General features: G+C 49.4%; 1 long non-coding RNA gene across 1 annotated transcript in view; it reads right to left on the minus strand.

The window, feature by feature from the left end:
* Nucleotides 1–5,764, minus strand: part of LOC119457456 (uncharacterized) — a 233,798-nt gene extending 228,034 nt beyond the window's left edge. Inside the window, exon 1 of the long non-coding RNA XR_005193269.2 lies at nt 5,448–5,764. This is a non-coding gene — a long non-coding RNA (uncharacterized LOC119457456). The remainder of the gene's footprint in view (nt 1–5,447) is intronic.
* Nucleotides 5,765–6,000: the final 236 nt, after the last annotated feature.

Consider the following 6,000-nt stretch of genomic DNA (forward strand, 5'->3'; position numbering starts at 1 on the left):
AACCACAATGCAGCAGATACTATAGGACGACAGCATATTGTGATACGCTGCATTTCGAACAAGAAATCCGTGGAGGTTCCGAAACACTACTTGTTGCTGGGCTAGTTGGTTTATATTTATGGTGGAAAAGATGCAAAACCATATGAAGAAAAGACCGCACAGAAAACGTCATTGCTCTTCAGCTAACTTTTGACCAATTCAAAAGACATGCTTTTTACTTGGTCAGTGACCGCAACATTTTATCGTTTCCCAAGTAGGATACGAGCAAATGTGTAGAGCATAGATTCTCAAGAGAGTGAGTGAGTGAACTTGATTCGGTCAACAATAGACGCGAGTAAACTCGACGTCACCTGGCTAGGCCCACTAGAGAGAATTTATTTGAAAGAAGGCAGATAGATTATCAAAGCTCCTATAATGTTGTATAAGATCAGTCTGGTACCAACGGCGGACGTTTGATAAAGCCAGTAAGGATGCGAGAACGAGGCGATTGTGACCCCTCATGGAAAATATTTCACTCGCCCATAGTGACGTCACAGATTCCAGTAGCACCTGTTCGGGGCCTTATTTAACTCTTAATATAAAAAAAAAGTTTTACATTGAATTCGAAAGTAAGCGAGTACTCAATCATGAAACTTCATTGGGCGTCCTCCGCGTAAGAACAAAAGAAACGCGAAAAACGTCACAATATCTGTGACGTTGCACTCAGACGTCCATCCATGTTTTACGTTTGTTGTTCCCTTTTTTTAACTAACAATGTGATTTTTCTATTATAACTGAAAAGCGTGTGTGCTCGCGTGTGTGGTTGTGTTTGCGTTCGTGTGTTTGCGTGTGCCATCCGCGTATGTTTGTGTGCGTACATGCGTATGTATGCGTCCTTGCACATATCGTGTGTGTATTGCGTGTATGTGTGTGTTTCTTTGTGAGGGGAACGTGTACTCTGTATTTGGTCGCTGCCGCGACAGTGTGTCTGACACCACCGGTGGTTTCAAGTCGTCAGAAGCTCTGCGTCCTCTGCAACTTTCACAGCGGCGGTGTTGAACCTTTCGCCAAGCTGAGGAGCGAGGGCGTCGGCGCTAAAGTCGACCGCCCCTGCTCCCATCGACTAAACCACACAAACACGGCTTCCCGGCACGCGAGGCTGACCGAACCAATCTCCCCTTCCCCCTCGCAACGCCCCAAACGACGATGCCGTCTCCGTCGTCGCAGCCGTTGTTTCCACTCGACCCTTGGACCGCGCACGGGCTCGAACAGCGACGGCGCGTCGCTATCAACCGCGGTCGCGCCGGCAGCGCTCGACACGCGGAAAGCGACGCGTTCCAAGAGGAGCAGACAAACCTGCTCGCGGCCTGGGTGTGCGCGCGCGAGCCGGATACAATAAAGCAGGAAACGGTCACGCGCGAGTAATGCCAAGGCATCCGGTCGCATGCAGCGTGCGATGTTCGCCTCTTGAAGGGAACCCCCGTGTATAAGCGCCACACTAAATCAGCTCAGGCTGGGCGCTCTTTCAAAATACCCACCACTACCCTCCAGTTTTCGCAGATGGCAGAAAAAAGAAAATTCGGCAGAGACACTTGCTCACGTGTGGGAACGCGAAACCATTGTAGTCGCTTTGGTGAAATGTTTTCGCTTATTTAGGTATTCACCCGCATGTCGTCGATCGTACACGTTGTAAACTTGCGCGACGTTCCCTTTGAGACGCGATGGCGGTGGTGCACCTCATTTTATACACTCGTGATTTGGCGTCGACAGTGTTGTTTCCTGTCACGTATGTGGCTTCTACCCACTATGGGGGATTGGCCGAGAAATTGATACGCGCAGCGCAGAGGGGCCATTTCGTATTGAAAGATCGTTAGAGCATGATAGATGATGACGGCGGTGACCCGCACGCGATCAAAAGTGTTGCGTGAGCTTTTGCATATGGGGAAGGCATGATGCCGGGTTGCGTAAGACAGATCTAATTTTCACGTCAATTCGAGCATTTCTAACGTGCAGTGTATACATACAATGCTCCATACCTTGTATATGTTATCGCCCTGCTGGAATTGTGCCGTCATTGTGACTCGTTGTTCGTATCGTGTTTTGTTGAAATAAACTTTTTCTAAATACAAGTATGTTTACTCTTTGCGCCATCGGCCGCTTTTGGTACCATGTTTTGGTCAAGTATCGCTTCAGATAGCTGCAGTAACGATGCCTCCTCCCTCCAGCTCCAGCGGCCGCTAGCGCTTTGAAATGCTGTTATACTGCAGTGCCTTCGAGACCGGCCCATATTTTTAGTTAAATACCTCCAAAGTGGCTGAAGTCCGCCTATAATGCTATCGCATTAAAATAATGTAACAGACACAATACGTGTTCCTATTCTCTGTTCCTCGTCGCTGGTTTGAAGTCACTTCATGATGCGCGAGGGGCAGCTCAAAGCACGGCCGTCCCACAACTAACAACCGGGGCACTCGCGTCGGTTTCTACAAACAAAACGTCTCGGCAGCCAAGCTCAGTAGAAGCGAGAAGAGACAGAGAACACGCACGTGGCGGGAAAGATATAAAGAATAATCAAACACGTTTAAATCGACGATTACGTCGCGGCGTTTTTTAATTCCTTCCGACCGGGCGCGCGACGGACCGCGCGCGCGCACAAGCCAGCGTTCTTTGTTGCGCAACGCAAAGCACGACGACCGAGAAAACGACGCTCGCGCAAGCGTCGGTCAGAGATTAAAACGTTGGGAGAGAGTGGGAAAGAGGGGATAGTAGATAAAGAAGAGCGCGCACCGTATAAGGAGGAGACGACAGGAAACAAACGCGATTAGCTGGAAAAAAAGCAAGCGAAACAAGGCTTCACCGGCGCGGCCGGCCCGAGGAAGTCAAATGTTTTAATAGCCTCATTCCGCTGGCGAGCCCTCGTGTCAGCAGTGCGAGCATTCGCGTGTGCGAACACACACACTGGACCCTCGCTCGCTGGCTCGCGTAATGATTGACGACTGCCGCGGGCGAAACGGAGGTGTGACAGGTTGTCGTCATTTGCCTTCCGTTTCTCTCTCTCTCTCATTCTCTCTCTCACCCATTGCCTTGCCGCGAATTTGCACGGACCTAAGAAGAGCAAGAGGGAGAAGAAGGTTGTGGCGTTCGCCTCGCCGACGTAGGCACGTGAAAAGCACTTACGTTCACGCTCCCGTTGGTAAGAAGCGTGGATAAGGGGCGCCGAAGGCTGTATAAACGCCACGACCGAAAGCGTAGCGAAGACGCGGACGGACGCATATACGCGGCGAAGCTACCCGAAGCAACTTCGGGCAGGCAGATGCAAAAGACAAGAGAAAACGCGACGACGATGACGACGCGCGCGAGCATTCAGGCATTCATTGAAGTGTCTCTCCCTCGCCCTCGTTCGCACAGCGGACTGGACGCGGGCGTTTGTACGTCTGTCTGCGTGAACGTGCCTGGTGGGAATGAAAGCGGGCGAAGGATGGAGGAGGCACTCCGAAGCTTCGCCTCGCTCCGTCACGGCGACTTGCAGCGCTGAGAGCGTGAAAATTCTTCCCCTTCTTGACAGCGCACCTATACATGCGGCGGCGGCAGCAGCACAAGCCGGACGAATCCGTTTCCCGAGTGGCTTCGAGCCCCTTAGGACTAACGTGGCCGCTGAAGGCAGTGTACGGGCCACTGCCTCTGAGGGATTGTATACAATTGCGTATGCGTATAGCAGAACAGCGTGCGAGGAGGCGCAAGACTTGGTGGCAAAAGAGCGACGCGAAAAATAAAAAGGACGGTAGATGGAGGTGAGCGAGGTGTAGGTAAGGGGAGCGTAGTAAGTTGCCGAAAGAGGCAACACGGTCCTGGAAAGGTCATCTTCCGATGACAGCTTTATCACAAGGAACGAGACGATGAACAAAAAGCAGAGTCAAGAAAAAAAAAGAAGAAGAAAAAGAGCGGGCGTCGGGTTGTCTTGAGGAGCAACGCTTGCACCTTGCATAAAGAACGGGCAAAGGCGACGAACCATTCTGAAGCAGATCAACTCTGGAAGCCGCGCAAGGCGGGGGGGAGGTGATGTCTTGTGCGGGGGTCATTCATTCAAAACTGGTTTGATCTTTCTGTCGGTGGCCCCGAACGTTCTTGTTCTGCGCTGTTGCCGCTGACATGCCGCCCGTTCATAGAATGTTCAAAGCACGCGCGTTCATTCACAATCAGGCCGAGCGTGGCGAGTTGGCTCTTCCATGTGATGAATGTGAATAAAAAAACCACGTGAAAGGCGAAGCTGGACCGAGACCAATGTCGGCGATCGGGGAGTGCACTTAAGACGACCGTGCAGTAGAAATATACAGATGGAGACGAGGCAGCGAGGTCTTAACATACGTGCCAACTTGTTTTGTTGCTTATTCAGGCAATAACTAAATACATATAGACATGTGTGTACGGCGCAAGCGCAGCGGCGTCGACCGTACGTTCTTGTGCAAAGAGGCTAACAGAAAACAAATAAGGCTGTATGAAGTACGTAGGGGTACTATACATATTCTTAATTTTATATCTATCCGTTGAGCACCGCGTGGCCGTGCTGGAATTCCCGAGAGGCGGAAATCTCAGCAGACAGTGGCTCGATAGATGTACTTAGGGAACCAAGAGGGAACATATCACAGCGGCCATATCACTATTTTATCATATCGCATATCACAATCTTATGTCACCCGCTTTATGTTCTGTCCGTTAAGTTAGGCTATATGCTAATGACATTTATTTATCTATTTATTTTTATTCGCAAGCCTCACAGGCTCCAGTGGGACTAATACACGAGGAGGGGGGAGACGTATACAATATAGGTCTATAGTTACAAGTAAAATCATTATATAACTGTAAGCTAACAAAACCTGCGCGGAATAAGCAAAATGTCACGAATAAATAATATCGAATCTTGGTGAAATTACACAACAGTTAGCGAGAGAAATAACTTAGCCCCATACAGCTACACTTAATAAATCCCGCGCACACACAGGTAAAAATAGAGTATTGATCAACCAACTACCTGACATATTAAACTATTGTTGCTTAACGACGATTCCAGACACACAGGAAAGCCGCCTCCCACGCGTGCGCATATATGCGCACACATGTACACCCTTAACTGGGTAACCCATATAGGTGCACAAATAAACATTTATAAGGTACATTGTAACTAATATAAGAGACATCATAACTAACACAAAACATTAGGTGGACTGTTACCCTTGAAAAAGTTGAAAAATTAGAGGTTACACCGTAACTTTCTATTTTCTAAAAGAAAATGTAACCTCTAAAATACGTGTTAAATTTAGGGGTTACTTCAGCTACTTATAGGGATCTTTTAGCGATAGAGGGCGTAAGTTTCCGTGTCAGGTGGGGTAGATGCATGCAGATATTGTGGCGAAACTCACTACTACAAGACGCGGCGCTACTCCCTTTGTAATTGTTTAACGAGCGGTACTCACTCTAGCCGCCGTTCCGGGGTGAAGCCCTTTCTTTGAAGGTTAGCGATGTACAGCGCTGGCGGATGAGCAAATTTCTGTACCCTCGATGAAAGCCGTGCAGTCTAACGCGATTTGAAGGTTATCGCGCGAGCGTCGACCGGCCTGGCGGCCAGTTTCGGAACAGTGAAAATCAAGATTTCGCATTCTTCTCCCTCGTTGGCTGTTCTATGCTACAACAATCACCCCCACGACGAACTCGCCGCCCTTTCTCACAATTTTAAGCTTTACATTCGATGCGATCAAGCCTAGACTTGGTTGCCTCTTATCTTCGCGGACGATAACAAAAGCGTCCAATTCGGAGCGTCCAATTCCTGATAATACCGAAGAATGCGTTGCGCGCAATACCACTCTCCCCGTTCCCTGAAGAAAAAGAGAGAGAGAGAGAGACGAAAAAGCGCCTTCCTCGGACGGGAGTGACCGCAGCTTGAGGAACAGCAAAAATAGTGATGGAAGCTGGCCTGATACCTCCCTCTCCTCGAAAGAGGATTCTGGGTCGTGGCGCTGGTCTTGTCCT

The sequence above is a fragment of the Dermacentor silvarum genome, chromosome 7, assembly GCF_013339745.2.
Source record: "Dermacentor silvarum isolate Dsil-2018 chromosome 7, BIME_Dsil_1.4, whole genome shotgun sequence".
Lineage (NCBI taxonomy): Eukaryota > Metazoa > Arthropoda > Arachnida > Ixodida > Ixodidae > Dermacentor > Dermacentor silvarum.